The sequence below is a fragment of the Pseudophryne corroboree genome, chromosome 8, assembly GCF_028390025.1.
Source record: "Pseudophryne corroboree isolate aPseCor3 chromosome 8, aPseCor3.hap2, whole genome shotgun sequence".
NCBI lineage: Eukaryota > Metazoa > Chordata > Amphibia > Anura > Myobatrachidae > Pseudophryne > Pseudophryne corroboree.
The window spans coordinates 118,835,864-118,858,120 of NC_086451.1; positions in this window are offsets into that span (position 1 = coordinate 118,835,864).

A 22,257-nucleotide genomic window follows, 5' to 3' on the forward strand; every position below is an offset into this window, starting at 1 on the left:
CATTAGGTATTAAACACCTAACAAGAAAATAATTAGAAATAAAACCTAACTAAAAGCTAGGAGCAAAAGAAAAGTGTGCCTTCACTCCAAGGCACAAAACTAAAACGGAGGAGTACTTCCTATGAACCGGGGGTTGATGGGAGGGGTTAGAGGGGGAGGAGTTAGTTCTTTTCATAGCTTGTGCCAAACTCCATACTCACACACACTAACCCAAGTGTAAGTGCGTAGCGTCCCCCAGATGGAGGATAGAGAAAACTTCACCACTAGCAGTGATCTCATACCTTTAACACTAAGCTCATCTATGCATGAGGATCAGGATGGACCAGATTCAGGTCTGCCAAGTCTGGGGACACTTACCAAATCTAAACAAGCTGAAGTCTGCCTCAGGTGCTTTGAAGCCAAATTCCTGGGGAGCAGCTTATTATCTGACAAGTGCAAACTTCAGCTCCAGTTAAGGCAGAGTATTAGTGCATCAGTGCAGATAGTTTTTTAGCAGAGCAAGTATACGGAATTAAGATATGGAAACTTTTGCTTAGGTACATATCCATTCAGAAGGGAATTCCTTTTGAATCAGCGATGAGCTGGTGCAATTTAGATTTTACATTAATGCCCCTCCAATAGTGTGTTAAATAGCTTATTGTAGCTGCTAGATCTGACAAGCCTTCACCAGTGTGTATACATAAACACAAAAATGAAGTTCCCTCATACTTATGTGCAGCCAACACATGCAAGGATAAAGGGATTTTCGTTACTTACTGTAAAATCTCTGATTCCATCTGGGGGACGCTGCGCACTTACTGATGGGTTTGAGTGTGTGGGATGGGAGTTTGGCACAGAACCTATAGAAATTAACTCCTCCCCCCTCTAACCACTCCCATCTCCAGCCTGACTAAAGGTGGGTACACACTGGTAGATATATCTGCCGATCATTTGATCAGCAGATATATCTATGGATGGATCGTGTAGTGTATTGAGCATACACACTGCCCGATCCATCAGGGACTGACGTCATGAACTTGGCGGGCGTGCCCAGTTCAGCTGCCAATCACCGCCGGCTGCCGCAGCATGTGTACAGGTGGTCGGCCCCCCAGCCGTACACACAGGCCGTACACACACAGTGACGTGCCAATATATCGGTAGATATATTGGTCGTCAGCTGTGCTGAGGCTGCCCCTATACGTCTGAACGACGGAGTTCACAGACGTATCGCTCGTACACACTGGCTGACGGACCCACGATATAGCGGACGTTCAAGAGACCGGCCGATATATTGAATCCTGATTACACCCTGATATATCGGCCAGTGTGTACCCACCTTTACAGATCACCTCAGTTAACGTTTAGCAAAGCCGGAAGAGACAGAACAGAACATAACCAATAAACCAGACAAAAATATAGGAGGGATCGCAGAGTCCCCCAGATGGAATCAGAGAAAGATTTTACGGCAAGTAACAAAAATCCCTTTTTCTTTCATCCATCTGGGGGACGCTGCGCACTTACTGATGGGATTTCCAAAAGCACGCTAAATAGAGGAGGGAGACATAGACAGCATAGCTGTCTGCAAAATTTGACACCCAACAGAGGCAGTCGCCAAACCAAAAGTGTGAAAACTGTAAAAACTTAGTGAAGGTATGCACAGACAACCAGGTCGCCGCTCTACAGAGATGCTCGACAGAAACACCACCGCAAACAGCGCAAGAAGCTCCAACAGCTCTAGTCGAATGAGCCTTCAATGAATCAGGAACAGGCCAACGCCAAAGAAATATAAGTCTGCCGAATAGCAGAAGTAACCCAGCGTGCCACCGTGTTTTTAGAGGCCGGTGAGCCACGCTTGGGTGCGTCGATCAAAACCAACAAGGTATCCGTACGACGAATAGCCTCAGTACGGAACAAATAAATGCGCAAGGCTCTAACAACATACAATAACTCTAAATGACAATCCTGTCCAGAAGACTCTGGAACAAACGCTGGAAGGACTATGTCCTGATTCATATGGAAAGCCGACAACCTTTGGCAAGAAGGAAGGCTTTGTACGCAAGACCACTATTCTCATGAAAAACCAACAAAGGCGGTTTGCAAGAAAGCGCCACTAACTCGGAAACCCGCCTGGCCAAAACAATGGCCAAGAGAAAAACCACCTTTAGAGTAAGATAGTGGAACTCAGAGTCTAGTGGTTCAAATAGAGGTTGAATCCTGATTACACCCTGAAGGAATGTCTGAACCTCCGGAATGACAGCCAATCTTTTCTGAAAAAGAACAGACAATGCCAAAATCTGTCCCTTAAGGGAAGACAAGTGAAGTCCTTTAGTCAGACCATCCTGAAGGAAGGACAACAGACGAGGTAAACGAAAGAGGTGCGGTGACAACCCACGCCTTTCACACCAAGCAATGTAGATACGACATACTCTGTGATAAATACGAGAAGCGACTGGTTTGCTAGCTTGAAGCATAGTCTTCACCACTGGTCGAGATAACCCTTTTGCTCTTAAAATGCTCGATTCAAGAACCATGATGTCAAAGCCAGACGATTTAAATCGTGGTGGTGACAAGGATCTTGTAATAACAGGAGGTCAAGTCGCAGGGGCAGATGGAATGGTTCCTTGGTCACCATGCTGCCGAGAAGTGTACCACCGACGACAAGGACAGTATGGTGCTACAAGAATGACTGGAAGACCCTCTCTCCGGATGCGTTGAAGTAGAAGCGGTATCAAGGGAATTGGTGGAAACACATATCCCAGTGAAACTGCCACAGAGCTGTCAATGCATCGATTAGTGTTGCTTGAGGGTCCCAAGTTCGTGATCCGTACTGAGGTAGCTTTCAGTTTAGACGGGATACCATGAGGTCGATGTCTGGTGTTCCCCACAGACACACCAGGGGCCAGAAAAACTTCCTGATTAAGTTCCCATTCTCCCGGATGTATTGTGTGACTGCTTAAGAAATCTGCTTCCCAGTTGTCCACTCCTGGAATGTGAACTGCGGAGATGGTCGGAATCCACCTTTCCGCCCACTGTAGAATATGGGTGACCTCCTGCATGGCTCTCCGTGAGTTCCGACTTGTTTGTTTATGTAAGCCACTGCCAGGCATTGTCCGATTGAATACATACTGGATGACCATGGACTCTGGTTTGTAACTGAATTAGAGCATATTGAATTGCTCTCAACTCGAGAATGTTGATCGGTAACTTTGATTCTTGACCGTTCCAGAGTCCCTGGAAGTGCTGAGATTGAAACACCGCCCCCCAACCGATGAGGCTGGCGTCTGTGGTGACCATCATCCAAGATGAAACAGTGAACGGTGCCCCCTTGGTTAGATTGGGACTGTGAAGCCACCAATAGAGAGACTGTCGAGTCTGTACCGACAGCCGGCACAATTGCAAGTCCAGATGTGGACTCGACTGATTCCAAGAGCCCAGAATCTGAGCCTGAAGGGCCCGAGCATGGAATCTGGCACTGCTTCGAATGTCGCCACCATCTTGCCCAACGCCTGCATACATCGGAGGACAGAGACTCTCTCCAATTGTAATAGGGAGCGGACTCTGGATTGCAGATCCCGAAGTCTGTCCTGAGGTAGAAAAACCTTCTGAGTTCTTGTGTTGTACAGGAGACCTAGAAAAATCATCTCCTGAGAGGGAATCAATGAAGATTTCCGGAAATTCACAATCCATCCGAAAGGTTGGAGAATGTCTGTGGTGCGTTGTAGATGTTGTTGGAGAAGTTCCGGTGAAGGAGCATTTAGCAACAAATCGTCCAGGTAAGGAGTAATGTTGACCCCCTGACATCTGAGGATCACCACCACGTGACCCAATATTTTTGTAAATACCCGTTGGGCCGTGGAAAGACCGAAAGGAAGAGCCTGAAACTGGAAATGCCAAGGCCCTAGTGCGAACCTCAACAGGTGTTGATGACCCGACCAAATTGGAATATGGAGGTACACGTCTTTTATGTCGATAGTTGCCAAATACTCCTCTGGTTCCATGGCTGTGATGATCGAACGTATCGATTACATCTTGAATTTGTGGGCGGAGAGATACGGATTAAGGCTTTTCAGGTTTAAAATGGGTCGAAATGAAATGTCCAGTTTGTTTACAAGAAAAAGACTTGAGTAAAATCCTTGACCTTGTTGAAGTCTGGGAACTGAAAGAATTACTCCCTGCCGTAAAAGTTGCCTGAATGAATGCTTGTCGTCTAGAGGGATCGCTTGGGAGAGGAGTGGCGAAAAAGCAGTCTGGCACAGGTTCCTCGAGGTCCAAAATGTAACCTCGGGTTATGACCCCCGTCACCCACGGATCCGGATGTGACAGGAGCCACACTTCTCTGAACTGTAGTAACCGTGCTCCCACCACCAAAGGATCCCTCTTGAGGCCTACGAGGTGCCTGTGCGCCTCTACCACGGTATGCATCTCTGCGTGGAAATAGTGAAAAGGCTCGAAAGGACTGGACCACGTCCCTGCTTTGAGTACGAAAGAACCAACATTTTGTTGCTTTTGATTTCTGAGGAGCAACTGGAAGAAACGGGCTCTTGCCACCCATAGTATCGGAGATAATCTTAAATACCGGACCAAAAATAAATTCACCTTCAAACGGAACGGCTGTCAAAGTCTGTTTTGAATCAGAATCTGCGTTCCAAACACGAAGCCATAGTGAATGTCTCGCTGTAACCGCTAGAGCAGATACACGCGACTGTAGCGAGGCCGAGTCCAACAAGGGCCTCACCAACAAAAGAGAGAGCCTCAGAAATTTGTTCCGCTAGCTGAATAGCCCCTGACGGGTCATCCGACTGCATACCAGAAATCACTTGAGCTAGCCAGTCATCAACGCCCTTAAGGACCCAGGAACTAGCTAAGAATGGACGCAGAGAAATACCCGATAAGGCAAGAACGCACTTAAGAATCGCCTCAATCTTCCGATCCGTTGAATCCTTCAACGTCTGATTGTACTGAACGGATTACAGTAGCCTTCACCAAATGAGAGATAGGAGCATCCACCTTCGGAGGAGTTTCCCAGAACTGTGTGTCCTCCTCTGCAAAAGGATATAGAAATCTTAATTTTTTAGGAGCCTGAAAGCGCGAGTCCGGCTTAAGCCAAGGCTCTTTCAAAATTTCTGCAAAATGTGTATATGAAGGAAAGACCGTTACATGTCTTTTCTGACGTTTGCAAAAAGCTGACGAGGTCTCTGCCTCCACCATATCCTGAAGATTAAGAGTTTGACGGATGGCCTCTATCAATAACCTGACACCTGAACAGGAAGACAATTCCTCTTCTTCCCAAGTGGAAGCATCCTCCCACTCAGAGTCCAGTTACCCTTTTTCCAGAGGGTTGGCTACCGAATCTAACTCCTCTCCTGGGAAGGCGATAGCGTATGCTGGCGTTTAGTAGCTGCTGAACCTGAAGAAGCCACAAACTTGTTAATAGACTGTGCTAAGTCTGAAAGACTTTTGCCCATATTTATTGCCCATGGCGGCTCCACATTAGTTTGACCGGAATCAGTACTTCAGTGTGACTGGCGTAAATCAGCAATAGCATCGGCCATGTTCCTGGCCCATAGAGGGACAGACTGATCTGTAGACACACTAGGCTGTTCTACATCAGGTGTAATGGAGCACGCAGTGCAGAGAGCCCGGATCCATGCTACCCTATGAAAGCTTTGAGCCACACTGAGAACAAGCAAAATACACAGCTGCGCCTGCTTTCCCTTTAGCAGATTTGTCCAGTTTACTGTCCTATTAAGTAAACAATAATATCAAAGGGAAAAAAAAGCAGTAGTCCTATAGAGTTAAACTTATACAATATTTCTCTGACGTCCTAGTGGATGCTGGGTACTCCGTAAGGACCATGGGGAATAGACAGGCTCTGCAGGAGACTGGGCACTCTTAAAAGAAAGATTAGGTACTACATCTGGTGTGCACTGGCTCCTCCCTCTATGCCCCTCCTCCAGTTAGAATCTGTGCCCGGCCAGAGCTGGATGCACCTAGTGGGCTCTCCTGAGCTTACTAGAAAAGAAAGTATTTGTTAGGTTTTTTATTTTCAGTGAGATCTGCTGGCAACAAACTCACTGCTACGAGGGACTGAGGGGAGAGAAGCAAACCTACCTGCTTGCAGCTAGCTTGTGCTTCTAAGGCTACTGGACACCATTAGCTCCAGAGGGATCGAACACAGGGCCCGACCGCGATCGTCCGTTCCCGGAGCCGCGCCGCCGTCCCCCTTGCAGAGCCAGAAGATGGAAGAACCAGGAGAAAATCGGCGGCTGAAGACTCCGGTCTTCAATAAGGTAGCGCACAGCACTGCAGCTGTGCGCCATTGCTCCCACAGCACACCACACACTCCGGTCACTGGTGGGTGCAGGGCGCTGGGGGGGGGGGCGCCCTGGGCTGCAATAAGTATACCTTTTGGCAAATGTGCACATAATACAGTTATAAACTGTATATGTGCCTAATCCCCCGCCATTAACATTATTAAAAAAGCGGGAGAAGCCCGCCGCGGAGGGGGCGGGGCTACCTCCCTCAGCACACGGCGCCATTTTCTCTTCACAGCTCTGCTGGAAGGACGCTCCCCAGGCTCTCCCCTGCAGTATACACTACAAGAAGGGTAAAAAAGAGAGGGGGGGCACATAAATTTTGGCGCAAAAGGTGATATAAGCAGCTATTGGGGGAAAATTCACTTTGTGTTAGTGTAAATCCCTCTGTTATATAGCGCTCTGGTGTGTGCTGACATACTCTCTCTCTGTCTCCCCAAAGGACTTTGTGGGGTCCTGTCCTCAGTCAGAGCATTCCCTGTGTGTGTGCGGTGTGTCGGTACGGCTGTGTCGACATGTTTGATGAGGACGCTTACGTGGAGGCGGAGCAAGAGCCGATAAGTGTGATGTCGCCCCCTGCTGGGCCGACACCAGAGTGGATGGATATGTGGAAGGTATTAACAGACAGTGTCAACTCCTTGCATAAAAGGTTCGATGACGTAAAAGCTTTGGGACAGCCGGCATCTCAGCCCGCGCCTGCCCAGGCGTCTCAGAGGCCATCAGGGGCTCAAAAACGCCCGCTACCTCAGATGGCAGACACAGATGTCGACACGGAGTCTGACTCCAGTGTAGACGAGGATGAGACAAATGTGCAGTCCACAAGGGCCATCCGATGCATGATTACGGCAATGAAAAATGTGTTGCACATTTCTGACATTAACCCGGTTACCACTAAAAAGGGTATTATGTTTGGGGAGAAAAAGCAGCCAGTGACTTTTCCCCCATCTGATGAGTTAAATGAATTGTGTGAAGAAGCGTGGTGTTCCCCAGATAAGAAATTAGTGATTTCTAAGAGGTTACTAATGGCGTACCCTTTCCCGCCAACGGACAGGTTACGTTGGGAAACATCCCTTAGGGTGGACAAGGCGCTCACACGCTTATCAAAAAAGGTGGCACTGCCGTCTCAGGATACGGCCGCCTTAAAGGAGCCTGCAGAAAGAAAGCAGGAGGCTATCCTGAAGTCTGTGTATACACACTCAGGTACTATACTGAGACCTGCAATTGCTTCAGCATGGATGTGTAGTGCTGCAGCTGCTTGGTCTGATACCCTGTCAGATAACATTGATTCCCTTGACAGGGATACTATTTTGCTAACCATAGAGCATATTAAAGACGTCGTCTTATATATGAGGGATGCACAGAGGGACATTTGCCGGCTGGCATCTAGAATTAATGCAATGTCCATTTCTGCCAGGAGAGTATTATGGACTCGGCAGTGGACAGGTGATGCTGATTCTAAAAGGCACATGGAGGTTTTGCCTTATAAGGGTGAGGAAATGTTTGGGGATGGTCTCTCGGACCTCGTATCCACAGCAACAGCTGGGAAGTCGACTTTTTTACCTCAGGTTCCCTCACAGCCTAAGAAAGCATCGTATTATCAAGTACAGTCCTTTCGGCCTCAGAAAGGCAAGCGGGTCAGAGGCGCGTCCTTTCTGCCCAAAGGCAGGGGTAGAGGGAAAAAGCTGCACCAGACAGTCAGTTCCCAGGAACAAAAAGCCTCCCCTGCTTCCACTAAGTCCACCGCATGACGCTGGGGCTCCACAGGTGGAGCCAGGTGCGGTGGGGGCGCGTCTCCGGAACTTCAGCGTCCAGTGGGTTCGCTCACAGGTGGATCTCTGGGTTCTACAAGTGGTATCTCAGGGATACAAGCTGGAGTTCGAGGCGTCTCCCCCTCGCCGTTACCTCAAATCAGCCTTGCCAGCTGCTCCCAAGGAAAGGGAGGTAGTACTGGTGGCAATTCACAAGCTGTACCTTCAGCAAGTGATAATCAAAGTTCCCCTCCTTCAACAGGGACGGGGTTACTATTCCACAATGTTTGTGGTACCGAAACCAGACGGTTCGGTGAGACCCATTCTAAATTTGAAATCCTTGAACACTTATATAAGGAAGTTCAAGTTCAAAATGGAATCGCTCAGGGCGGTTATTGCAAGCCTGGAAGAGGGGGCTTTTATGGTGTCACTGGACATCAAGGATGCTTACCTACATGTCCCCATTTACCCACCTCACCAGGAGTACCTCAGGTTTGTGGTACAGGACTGTCATTACCAATTCCAGACGTTGCCGTTTGGTCTGTCCACGGCACCGAGGGTATTTACCAAGGTAATGGCCGAAATGATGATACTCCTTCGAAAGAAGGGAGTTATAATTATCCCGTACTTGGACAATCTCCTTATAAAGGCAAGGTCCAAGGAGCAGTTGTTAGTCGGAGTAGCACTATTTCGGGAAGTGCTACAACAACACGGCTGGATTCTGAATATCCCAAAGTCGCAGCTGATTCCTACGACGCGTCTGCTGTTCTTGGGCATGATTCTGGACACAGAACAGAAGAAGGTGTTTCTCCCGGAGGAGAAGGCCCAGGAGTTGTCATCTCTGGTCAGGGACCTCCTGAAACCAAAACAGGTGTCGGTGCATCACTGCACGCGAGTCCTGGGAAAGATGGTAGCTTCTTACGAAGCAATTCCCTTCAGCAGGTTCCATGCAAGGATCTTTCAGTGGGATCTGTTAGACAAGTGGTCCGGATCGCATCTTCAGATGCATCGGTTGATCACCCTGTCCCCGAGGGCCAGGGTGTCTCTGCTGTGGTGGCTGCAGAGTGCTCATCTTCTCGAGGGCCGCAGATTTGGCATTCAGGACTGGGTCCTGGTGACCACGGATGCAAGCCTCCGAGGTTGGGGGGCAGTCACTCAGGGAAGAAACTTCCAAGGACAGTGGTCGAGTCAGGAGACTTCCCTACACAAATATTCTAGAACTAAGGGCCATTTACAATGCCCTGAGTCAAGCAGAACCCCTGCTTCAAACCCAACCGGTGCTGATTCAGTCAGACAACATCACGGCGGTCGCCCATGTAAACCGACAGGGCAGCACAAGAAGCAGGATGGTGATGGCAGAAGCCACAAGGATTATTCGATGGGCGGAGAATCACGTGCTAGCACTGTCAGCGGTGTTCATTCTGGGAGTGGACAACTGGGAAGCAGACTTCCTCAGCAGGCACGACCTCCACCCGGGAGAGTGGGGACTTCATCCAGAAGTCTTCAAGCTGATTGTAAATCGTTGGGAAAGGCCACAGGTGGACATGATGGCGTCCCGCCTCAACAAAAAGCTAAAAAGATATTGCGCCAGGTCAAGGGACCCTCAGGCGATAGCTGTGGACGCTCTAGTGACACCGTGGGTGTACCAGTCGGTTTATGTGTTCCCTCCTCTTCCTCTCATACCAAAGGTACTGAGGATAATAAGAAAGAGAGGAGTAAGAACTATACTCATCGTTCCGGATTGGCCAAGAAGAACTTGGTACCCGGAACTACAAGAAATGATCTCAGAGGACCCTTGGCCTCTGCCGCTCCGACAGGACCTGCTACAGCAGGGGCCCTGTCTGTTCCAAGACTTACCGTGGCTGCGTTTGACGGCATGGCGGTTGAACGCCGGATCCTAATGGAAAAGGGCATTCCAGATGAAGTCATTCCTACGCTGATAAAAGCTAGGAAGGATGTGACAGCAAAACATTATCACCGCATATGGCGAAAATGTTGCTTGGTGTGAGGCCAGGAAGGCCCCAACAGAGGAATTTCAGCTGGGTCGATTTCTGCACTTCCTACAGTCAGGAGTGACTATGGGCCTAAAATTGTGATCCATTAAAGTCCAGATTTCGGCCCTGTCTATTTTCTTTCAAAAAGAACTGGCTTCACTACCTGAAGTTCAGACGTTTGTTAAGGGAGTGCTGCATATTCAGCCCCTTTTGTGCCTCCAGTGGCACCTTGGGATCTCAACGTTGTGTTGGATTTCCTAAAATCACATTGGTTTGAGCCACTTCAGACCGTGGAGTTGAAGTATCTCACGTGGAAGGTAGTCATGCTGTTGGCCTTGGCCTCAGCTAGGCGTGTGTCAGAATTGGCGGCTTTGTCCTGTAAAAGCCCATATCTGATTTTCCATATGGACAGGGCAGAATTGAGGACTCGTCCCCAATTTCTCCCAAAGGTGGTATCAGCGTTTCGTTTGAACCAACCTATTGTGGTGCCTGCGGCTACTCGGGACTTGGAGGATTCCAAGTTGCTGGACGTAGTCCGGGCCCTGAAAATCTATGTTTCCTGGACGGCTAGAGTCAGAAAAACTGACTCGCTGTTTATCCTGCATGCACCCAACAAGCTGGGTGCTCCTGCTTCAAAGCAGACTATTGCTCGCTGGATCTGTAGCACGATTCAACTTGCACATTCTGCGGCTGGACTGCCGCATCCTAAATCAGTAAAAGCCCATTCCACGAGGAAGGTGGGCTCCTCTTGGGTGGCTGCCCGAGGGGTCTCGGCTTTACAACTTTGCCGAGCTGCTACTTGGTCGGGATCAAACACTTTTGCAAAATTCTACAAGTTTGATACCCTGGCTAAGGAGGACCTTGAGTTTGCTCATTCGGTGCTGCAGAGTCATCTGCACTCTCCCGCCCGTTTGGGAGCTTTGGTATAATCCCCATGGTCCTTACGGAGTACCCAGCATCCACTAGGACGTTAGAGAAAATAAGAATTTACTCACCAGTAATTCTATTTCTCGTAGTCCGTAGTGGATGCTGGGAGCCCGTCCCAAGTGCGGACTTTCTGCAATACATGTATATAGTTATTGCTTAACTATAGGGTTATTGTTATGAGCCATCTGTTGAATGAGGCTCAGTTGTTGTTCATACTGTTAACTGGGTATAGTTATCACAAGTTGTACGGTGTGATTGGTGTGGCTGGTATGAGTCTTACCCTGGATTCCAAATCCTTTCCTAGTAATGTCAGCTCTTCCGGGCACAGTTTCCCTAACTGAGGTCTGGAGGAGGGGCATAGAGGGAGGAGCCAGTGCACACCAGATATAGTACCTAATCTTTCTTTTAAGAGTGCCCAGTCTCCTGCGGAGCCCGTCTATTCCCCATGGTCCTTACGGAGTACCCAGCATCCACTACGGACTACGAGAAATAGAATTACCGGTGAGTAAATTCTTATTTTCCCTCTAAATATGTATTGTACTGCTGGATATCCCACCTGTAGAAATTACAGTGTGAGCAATAAAGAACCCAAAGTAGGGAATAAACTGGCTCCAGAGCATATAAAAGAGCTGTGCTATACTTGCTGTTTCTGCTGCTCCCCGCCTGTACTAACAGGGTGAGAAGCTGGGCTCCCTTGTGCAACCGTGTTGTGTGCAGCGCAGCATCCCCCGCTGATCTCTCAGGTAGTGAGAATATGGTGCCTGTCGCTCAGTCCCACCCCCACCGAGTGAGGACGGTGGCAGGAAGACGCTGCTGGGCGGGAACAAGTCATCCTCTCATGTCCTGCCGGGTCACCGCCCCACCCCACACAACGGGCCTCCGTACAAGCCCCTCTAGCAAAGAGACTTCCGCAGCTGCATCCACTTAAAGACGCGGCTGCTGTGAAACGAGCGGCAGCAGCAGGACTGAACCGCTCCGTCCGCTCTGAAAAGGGGAAGGGTCTGCACTCCAGTGAAAGCACCGCACATTCAGTAATAAACACAATACATGCAATAACAGCCCAGGCAGGTTGTGGCTGTCTTGCCAGTACAGTGCCTCCTCGGATATCGATCCTGAATCAAGTAAGCCCCAGTGACTAATAGTATGGTGACATCTTAGAGGCCCTGCAGAGTGGGAAAGCATCATAACTAACCAACCCCACTCCTAGTATACTTTTCTCCTGTAAACAGGGACTAAGCACACAAAAGGAAAATCAAAACAAACAAAAGAAACCTAACTAAAATCTATACTGAAGAAAATCTGTGTCTGTACTCCTCAGGCACAAAACTAAAACTGAGGTGATCTGTTAGTCAGGCTGGAGATGGGAGGGGTTAGAGGGGGGAAGGAGTTAGTTTCTATAGGTTCTGTGCCAAACTCCCATCCCACACTCTAACCCATCAGTAAGTGCGCAGCGTCCCCCAGATGGATGAAAGAGAAAATAAGATTTTACTTACCGGTAAATCTATTTCTCGTAGTCCGTAGTGGATGCTGGGGACTCCGTAAGGACCATGGGGAATAGACGGGCTCCGCAGGAGACATGGGCACTTTAAGAAAGAATTTAGATTCTGGTGTGCTCTGGCTCCTCCCTCTATGTCCCTCCTCCAGACCTCAGTTAGAGAAACTGTGCCCGGAAGAGCTGACAGTACAAGGAAAGGATTTTGGTAATCCAGGGCAAGATACATACCAGCCACACCAATCACAACGTATAACTTGTGATAAACTTACCCAGTCAACAGTATGAACAACAACAGAGCATCAGTTCAACCCTGATGCAACTATAACATAACCCTTATTGCAGCAATAACTATATACAAGTATTGCAGAAGAAGTCCGCACTTGGGACGGGCGCCCACCATCCACTACGGACTATGAGAAATAGATTTACCGGTAAGTAAAATCTTATTTTCTCTAACGTCCTAGTGGATGCTGGTGACTCCGTAAGGACCATGGGGATTATACCAAAGCTCCCAAACGGGCGGGAGAGTGCGGATGACTCTGCAGCACCGACTGAGCAAACACAAGGTCCTCCCCAGCTAGGGTATAAAACTTATAGAACTTTGCAAAAGTGTTTGAACCTGACCAAGTAGCCGCTCGGCACAGCTGTAATGCCAAGACCCCTCGGGCAGCCGCCCAAGAAGAGCCCACCTTGCTAGTGGAATGGGCCTTAACTGATTTTGGCAGCGGCAATCCAGCCGCAGAATGAGCCTGCTGAATCGTGTTACAGATCCAGCGAGCTATAGTTTGCTTTGAAGCAGGAGTACCAAGCTTGTTGGAAGCATACAGGATAAACAAAGACTCTGTTTTCCTGACCCTAGCCGTTCTGGCTACATAAACCTTCAAAGCCCTGACCACATCAAGCAACTCGGAATCCTCCAAGTCAGTAGTAGCCACAGACACCACAATAGGTTAGTTTATATGAAAAGATGAAACCACTTTCGGCAGGAATTGTGGACGGGTCCTCAATTCTGCTCTATCCGCATGGAAAATCAGATAGGGGCTTTTATGTGACAAAGCCGCCAATTCTGACACACGCCTAGCCGAAGCCAAGGCTAGTAGCATGACCACCTTCCACGTGAGATATTTCAATTCCACCGTTTTGAGTGGTTCAAACCAGTGGGATTTCAGGAAACTCAACACCACGTTAAGATCCCAAAGTGCGACTGGAGGCACAAAAGGGGGCTGAATATGCAGCACTCCCTTTACAAACGTCTGAACTTCAGGTAGAGATGCCAGCTCTTTTTGAAAGAAAATGGATAGGGCCGAAATCTGGACTTTAATGGAACCCAATTTTAGGCCCAAAGTCACTCCTGACTGTAGGAAGTGAAGGAAACGGCCCAGCTGGAATTCCTCCGTAGGGGCATTCCTGGCCTCACACCAAGCAACATATTTTCGCCATATACGGTGATAATGTTGAGCTGTCACGTCCTTCCTAGCCATTATCAGCGTAGGAATAACCTCATCCGGAATGCCTTTCTCTGCTAGGATCCGGCGTTCAACCGCCATGCCGTCAAACGCAGCCGCGGTAAGTCTTGGAACAGACAGGGCCCCTGTTGCAACAAGTCCTGTCGTAGAGGAAGAGGCCACGGGTCCTCTGTGATCATTTCTTGCAGATCTGGATACCAAGTCCTTCTTGGCCAATCCGGAACAATGAGTATCGTTCTCACTCCTCTTTTTCTTATGATTCTCAGCACCTTGGGTATGAGAGGAAGAGGAGGAAATACATAGACCGACTGGAACACCCACGGTGTCACCAGTGCGTCCACAGCTATCGCCTGAGGGTCTCTTGACCTTGCGCAATAGCTCTATAGCTTTTTGTTGAGGCGGGATGCCATCATGTCCACCTGTGGCAGTTCCCACCGACTTGCAATCTGCGTGAAGACTTCTTGATGAAGTCCCCACTCTCCCGGGTGGAGGTCGTGCCTGCTGAGGAAGTCTGCTTCCCAGTTGTCCACTCCCGGGATGAACACTGCTGACAGTGCGCTTACGTGATTCTCCGCCCAGCGAAGAATTCTGGTGGCTTCCGCCATTGCCACCCTGCTCCTTGTGCCGCCTTGTCAGTTTACATGAGCCACAGCGGTGATGTTGTCTAACTGAATCAGAACCGGTTGGTCGCGAAGCAGGGTCTCCGCTTGACGTAGGGCGTTGTATATGGCCCTTAGTTCCAGGATGTTGATGTGAAGGCAAGTCTCCTGACTTGACCACAGACCTTGGAAATTTCTTCCCTGTGTGACTGCTCCCCACCCTCGGAGGCTTGCATCCGTGGTCACCAGGACCCAGTCCTGAATGCCGAATCTGCGGCCCTCGAGAAGGTGAGCACTCTGCAGCCACCACAGGAGAGACACCCTGGCCCTGGGGGATAGGGTGATTAACCGATGCATCTGAAGATGTGATCCGGACCATTTGTCCAGTAAGTCCCATTGAAAGGTCCTCGCATGGAACCTGCCGAAGGGAATGGCCTCGTATGATGCCACCATCTTTCCCAGGATTCGAGTGCAGTGATGCACTGACACCTGTTTTGGTTTTAATAGGTTTCTGACCAGTGTCATGAGTTCCTGAGCTCTCTCTATCGGGAGATAAACCCTTTTCTGGTCTGTGTCCAGAATCATGCCCAGGAAAGGCAGACGAGTCGTAGGAATCAACTGCGACTTTGGAATATTTAGAATCCAGCCGTGTTGCCGTAACACTTCCAGAGAACGTGCTACGCTGATCAGCAACTGCTCTCTTGACCTCGCTTTTATGAGATCGTCCAAGTATGGGATAACTGTGACCCCTTGCTTCCGCAGGAGTACCATCATTTCCGCCATTACCTTGGTAAATATTCTCGGAGCCATGGAGAGACCAAACGGCAACGTCTGAAATTGGTAATGACAATCCTGTACCACAAATCTGAGGTACGCCTGATGAGGTGGATAAATGGGGACATGAAGGTATGCATCCTTTATGTCCAGAGACACTATAAAATCCCCCCCTTCCAGGCTTGCGATGACCGCTCTCAGCGATTCCATCTTGAACCGGAACCTTTTCAGGTACATGTTCAGGGATTTTAAATTCAATATGGGTCTGACCGAACCGTCCGGTTTCGGTACTACAAACATGGTCGAATAATAACCCCTTCCTTGTTGAAGGAGGGGAACCTTGACCACCACCTGTTGAAGATACAATTTGTGAATTGCAGTTAACACTATTTCCCTCTCGAGGGGGGAAGCTGGCAGGTCCGATTTGAGGTATCGGTGAGGGGGCATCTCTTCGAATTCCAGCTTGTATCCCTGAGACACAATATCTATTGCCCAGGGATCCAACTGGGAGTGAACCCACTTGTGGCTGAAATTTCTGAGACGCGCCCCCACCGGGCCTAGCTCCGCCTGTGGAGCCCCAGCGTCATGCGGTGGATTTTGTGGAAGCCGGGGAGGACTTCTGTTCCTGGGAACTAGCTGTGTTGTGCAGCTTCTTTCCTCTGCCCCTGCCCAGAAAGGACGCACCTCGGACTTTCTTGCTTTTCTGTGATCGAAAGGACTGCATTTGGTAATACGGTGCTTTCTTAGGCTGTGAGGAAACATATGGCAAAAAATTTGACTTTCCAGCAGTAGCTGTGGAGACCAGGTCCGAGAGACCCTCCCCAAACAATTCCTCACCCTTGTAAGGTAAAACCTCCATGTGCCTTTTTGAGTCGGCATCACCTGTCCATTGCTGAGTCCACAGGACCCTTCTGGCAGAAATTGACATAGCATTTATTCTAGAACCCAGTAGACTAATGTCTCTTTGAGCATCTCTCATATATAGGACAGCGTCTTTTATATGCCCCAGGGTCAATAATATAGTATCCTTGTCTAAGGTATCAAGTTCCTCAGACAGGGTGTCCGTCCATGCTGCTACAGCACTACACACCCAGGCCGACGCGATCGCTGGCCTCAGTAAGGTACCTGAATGTGTGTAAATGGACTTCAGGGTACCCTCCTGCTTTCTATCCGCAGCATCTTTGAGGGTAGCCGTATCCTGTGACGGCAGGGATACCTTCTTGGATAAGCGTGTTAAAGCTTTGTCCACCCTAGGGGAGGATTCCCAGCGTAACCTGTCCGTTGGCGGTAAAGGATACGCCATAAGAATCCGTTTGGAAATCTGCAGTTTTTTATCTGGAGATTCCCAAGCCTTTTCACATAACTCATTTAGCTCGTGTGAAGGGGGAAAGGTCACCATCTGCCTCTTTTCCCCATACATATGAACCCTCTTGTCAGGGACTGGGGTTTCCTCTGTGATGTGCAACACATCCTTAATTGCTATAATCATATAACGGATGGATTTAGCCAATTTTGGCTGTAACTTTGCATCATCGTAATCGACACTGGAATCAGAATCCCTGTCGGTATCTGTGTCAACAATTTGGGATAGTGGGCGCTTCCGAGACCCTGATGGCCTCTGAGACATAGGATCAGGCACGGGCTGAGACCCTGACTGTCCTGAGGCTTCAGCTTTTTCCAACCTTTTATGCAAGGATTTAACATTATCATTTAAAACCTTCCACATATCCATCTAATCAGGTGTCGGCGGAGACACCACATTCATTTGCTCCCACTCTGCTTCCACATAGCCTTCCTCGTCAAACATGTCGACACAAGCGTACCGACACACCACACACACAGGGAATGCCCTTTCTGAAGACAGTTCCCCCACAAGGCCCGTTGGAGAGACAGAGAGAGAGTATGCCAGCACACACCCCAGCGCTATAAACCCAGGAATAACACAGTAACTTAAGGTTAACCCAGTAGCTGCTGTTATATTGATTTTTGCACCTAATTATGTGCCCCCCGCTCTCTTTTTACCCTCTTCTACGTGTATCTGCAGGGGAGAGCCTGGGGAGCTTACTCTCAGAGGAGCTGTGGAGAAAAAAATGGCGCTGGTGAGTGCTGAGGAAGAAGCCCCGCCCCCTCAACGGCAGGCTTCTGTCCCGCTTAAATATGTATTTTCTTGGCGGGGGCTCTTACATATATACAGTGCCCAACTGTATATATGTTCACTTTTGCCAAAAAGAGGTCCAAATGCTGCCCAGGGCGCCACCCCCCCCTGCGCCCTGCATCCTTACAGTGACCGGAGTATGTGAGGTGTGTGGGAGCAATGGCGCACAGCTGCAGTGCTGTACGTTACCTCAGTGAAGACCGGAGTCTTCTGCCGCCGATTTCAAAGTCTTCTTGCTTCTCATACTCACCCGGCTTCTGTCTTCCGGCTCTGTGAGGGGGACGGCGGCGCGGCTCTGGGATCGGACGACGAGGGTGAGATCCTGTGTACGATCCCTCTGGAGCTAATGGTGTCCAGTAACCTAAGAAGCAGGACCTAGCTTCAGAGAGTAGGGCTACTTCTCTCCCCTCTGTCCCACGATGCAAGGAGTCTGTTGCCAGCAGAGCTCCCTGAAAATAAAAAACCTAACGAAATATTTTCTCACAGCAAGCTCAGGAGAGCTCACTGAAAAGCACCCAGCTCGTCCGGGCACAGATTCAAACTGAGGTCTGGAGGAGGGACATAGAGGGAGGAGCCAGAGCACACCAGAATCCAAATTCTTTCTTAAAGTGCCCATGTCTCCTGCAGAGCCCGTCTATTCCACATGGTCCTTATGGAGTCCCCAGCATCCACTAGGACGTTAGAGAAAATAGGATTTTGGTTACCTTCGGTAAATCCTTTTCTCGTAGTCCGTAGAGGATGCTGGGCGCCTGCCCAGCGCCGCGTGTTCCTGCATTGGTTTTATAGTTTAGTACTGCCTGGTTCCTAGGTAAGTTCTGCGTTTACCGTTTCAGCTGTTGCTGAGTTGTTCCGGCATGTTAGCCGGCTTTGCCTGTTGTGTGAGCTGGTATGAATATCGCCACTGTGTTATTCCTTCTCTCGAAGTATGTCGGCTCCTCTGGCACAGTTTCTAGACAGTGTTTGGTAGGAGGGGTATAGAGGGAGGAGCCAGTCCACACTATTAAACTCTTAAAATGCCAATGGCTTCTGGTGGACCCGTCTATACACATGGTACTAATATGGACCCCAGCATCCTCTACGGACTACAAGGAAAGGATTTACCGGTAGGTAACCAAAAATAGGATTTTGGTACTTACCAGGTAAATCCTTTTCTTTGAATCCATAGGGGGCACTGGAGTACTCTTGGGGATATGGACGGCCTCCACAGGAAGTAGGCACTGAATAAATTAATTTTGAAACTACACCTCCCCTCCATATCCCTGAGTACCTCAGTGTTTTTTACTGAGCCAAACAGGAGCGATAGAGAGGTTGACAGTGTAGAATTACATATAAAATAACGGACAACAATAAAGTTGACACAACATTACTGACAACTAAACAGTTGACACCATAACCGATTAGAACTTGTTAATCTGAACCAGTCGGTGAAAATGTGTTACCATAAGATCTACTGAACCTACCGTAAACCAGGTAAACTGCTCTGGGTGGGCGTCCAGTGCCCCCTATGGATTCAAAGAAAAGGATTTACCTGGTAAGTACCAAAATCCTATTTTCTTTTTCATCCACTAGGGGTCACTGGAGTACTCTTGGGACGTACCAAAGTTTCCCCCGTGGGCGGGAGAGCTTTTTGGCACCTGTAACACTAGACGGCCAAAGCTAGATGCTGATGCCGCCAACGTATCAAACTTGTAGAGGCGCACAAACGTGTGCACCGAAGACCATGTAGCCGCCCGGCAAAGCTGTGTCATAGAAGCTCCACGACTCGCTGCCCATGATGTTCCCACAGCCCGTGTGGAATGAGCTGTTACTGATGTAGGCGGCTGTAACCTAGCATGAAGGTAAGCCTGACGTATGGTCAGTTTAATCCAACTGGATAAGGTCTGCCTAGAAGCTGGCCAACTCATCTTGGCAGCATCATAGAGAGCAAACAACGTATCAGTCTTACGAACGGTCGACGTTCGGGATACATAAATGCGTAATGCGCGTACCACATCCAACCTACCAGAGTCTCCTGTAACACAGGAACTACTATTGGTTGATTGATGTGAAAAGATGACACTATCTTTGGTATAAAAGCGGAATTCGTCCGGAGTTCCGCTCTGTCATCATGAAACACTAAATACGGTGGCTTGCACGACAAAGCACCCAAATCTGAAACACGCCTTGCTGACGCTAAGGCTAAAAGAAAAATTGTTTTCCCAATTGAGAAATTTAATATCCACTTGTTGTAAGGGTTCATAATAAAAAAACTGTACGAAATCTAAAAACCAGATTCAAGTCTTATGGCGCAGTAGGTGGAGTGAATGGAGGCTGAACTCTGAGGACACCCTGCATAAAGGTGTGAACCGACGGCAATATGGCCAATCTACTATGAAAATAAATGGACAACGCCGATATCTGCACTTTAAGTGTGGATAAACTCAGACCTCTATCTAACCCCATCTGTAGAAATAACAAAAGACGGGATAACTTAAAAGATGATGTCGGAAACTTCCGAGCTTCACACCAACCTACATAGGCACGCCAAATTCTGTAATAATGAGCTGCCGTAACCGGCTTCCTAGCTCGTAACATGGTTGGTATAACCGATTCTGGAATGCCCTCTCTTCTTAAGAGGGCTGTCTCAACAACCACCCCGTCAAACGCGGCCGCGCTAAATCGGGGTAAAGGAACGGACCCTGCTGTAACAGGTCAGAACGTAGTGGGAGCGGCCAAAGACCGACTGCGAGTAGACCGCGGAGATCCGAGAACCAAGCTCTCCGAGGCCAAAGAAGCGCCACTAGTATAACTGTGACGGACTCTCCTTTGATCCGTTTTAGCCACAGAGGGAGCAGTGGAAACGGTGAAAACAGATACACGAGACTGTATGGCCACATGATTGTGAGAGCATCCACCGCCACTGCCTTTGGATCTCTCGTTCTGGACACGACCTGGGGCGTTTGATGATTGTGGCGAGATGCCATCAGGTCCACCTGCGGGTAACTCCATTTCTGGACCAGCATGTGAAATACTTCTGGATTTAATGCCCATTCTCCTTGAAAATTCAGACGGCTGAGATAATCCGCCTCCCAGTTGTCCACTCCCGGAATGACTACTGCCGACTATATCATTTGGTGATACTCGGCCCAATAGAGGATTCAAGCTACTTCCCGCATTGCCATACGGCTTTTCGTTCCTTCTTGTTTGTTGATGTATGCGACCGCCGTCGCATTGTCTGACTGCACCTGAACAGCCTGAGCCTGCAGCCTGTGCACTGCTTGTCGTAGCGCATTGTAAATTGCCCGGAGTTCCAGGACATTTATAGACAGCAATCTTTCGTGAACTACCCAGAGACCCTGTAGCTGATAATTTTGAACTACAGCTCCCCAACCTCTGAGACTCGCGTCCGCCGTGAGAATTATCCAATTCCAGGCACCGAACCGTTTCCCTGCGGTTAGATTCTGTACTTTGAGCCACCAGAGTAAAGACACTCTGGCCCTTGGAGACAACCTCACCCTGCCGTAAATCTGCAGATGCGAGCCCGACCACTGTGCGAGCACATCCAATTGAAAAGGACGTGAGTGAAGTCCTCCGAACTGAAGCGCTTCGAAAGCCGCCACTATTGTGTCTAATAGGCGAATGCACAAATGAACCGAGACTGTGCGTGGCTTGAGCACTAATTGTACCAGATGACGAATGACCTGTACTTTCTGTTCGGGTAGGTAAATTCTTTGATTTACCGTATCGAGAATCATGCCTAGGAATTGAAGTCGTTGAGACGGAATCATTCAGGAATTCGCGTAGACAATGGTAGGAAATCAGATTCCCCCACTTGGTCTGCGATCTATCTCGTTTGGAATCCGACTCCGCCTGTTAGGAACGTAGCCAAAGTGGACGTTATGCGCCACTAGCGAAGCTGAAAACGCAAGAACCAACTGCCAACGTCCAAAGAAGCTGTAGGTAGCAAGAAGTGTAAGGTGGTCTTTATTTAGGGCAAACCTGAACTGGAGTGCCCTGCCCCTACAGCCTTGTTACCTCAAAACCCTTACCAAAGCAGGGCGAAGCAACAGCCCTACTGCTGTGTAGGGTACACTCCGATAGGTAGTAAAACACCCAATAATTGTAATTATCTCTCATTGGAAATCGTTCAGCCTTCGCTGAGAACCTGACGTACTGGCCTGGTGCTATGAGGGCTGGCGGTAAATCGACCGCAACAATCTAACTGAAACAGTAAAAAAAAAAAAATCCCCCCCCCCCCCCCCCTCAGGCAGTACATGCCCCCGCATTCCCCCAAAAGAGGACCGGTAAGGGTCTGTCTGTGCAGTTTTTACGCAGAGCACTAACCACTATACGATCACGACAACTTAAACGAGCCAGGTAGGAGACGAACCTACAATCTTGTTATCTATAGTCAGATGCGTTATACATTGCGCCACTGGCCCAGATTCGTATTTGTCTGACACACTGTGTGACCGACTTTGCAGCGAAGCTGCTTGTTTGACTATGCATTAGACTTAGTGATCATGTACTCCAACCAGTAAGTACACCACGGAAGTAACGTGTGTATTAACCTGCATTACCGTGCATGTGGTTACCAGCAATAGTGAATCTTCCTGTAGAGTCATGCTGTACAAAAAACAATTAATAAATTAAACTCCTAACAACACCCCGCTCCTCCAGATGCTAAGTGTTGTAGAGCAGCAACCTCCGGGAAAGAACCAGGAAGTAACGTTAAAAGAAAATGGTGTCCTACCATGTTTTTTTTTTTTTTAACACCTGTTAAACCAGGATCTGAACCAGTGTCCATGCAATCACAATGTTCACTGT